The sequence below is a fragment of the Nannospalax galili genome, unplaced genomic scaffold, assembly GCF_000622305.1.
Source record: "Nannospalax galili isolate Female #2095 unplaced genomic scaffold, S.galili_v1.0 scaffold633, whole genome shotgun sequence".
In the NCBI taxonomy this organism is placed as follows: domain Eukaryota; kingdom Metazoa; phylum Chordata; class Mammalia; order Rodentia; family Spalacidae; genus Nannospalax; species Nannospalax galili.
The window spans coordinates 2894141-2894566 of NW_008336075.1; positions in this window are offsets into that span (position 1 = coordinate 2894141).

Below are 426 nucleotides of genomic sequence, written 5' to 3' on the forward strand. Positions count from 1 at the left end.
AAGCCAGATACTAAGAAAGTTCCAGACCTCTGGATCAGCTATGTCTGCTGATAGGATCCAGGGTGCGAAATGATACACCTCATTCCAAATTTTTAAGCTTTCTTTTTGGGAGATCTTAAGCCCTCTTGATTTAAGTAGGGTTTTAAGGGAACGAATTTGGAGTTTTTTTCTGGCGTGATGTTGAATTACCCATTATAAAAAGGAAAATAGTATTGTCTAGCGCTTAATGTTTCTGCAGCAGCCTGACACTAGGGGATTGGATTGCTCTGATAGGTACAAGCCTGGCTTGCAGACTACAGAAAAAAAAATGGCCTTTTTAAATCTTTTGTCTGTTTGTTTATACGGCATGAGCCACCTTGATCTTTCAAGTGCTCCGCAGGGGCTAGTTAATTTAAATTCTCACCTAACTGGTTTTAGCTGTGGTTT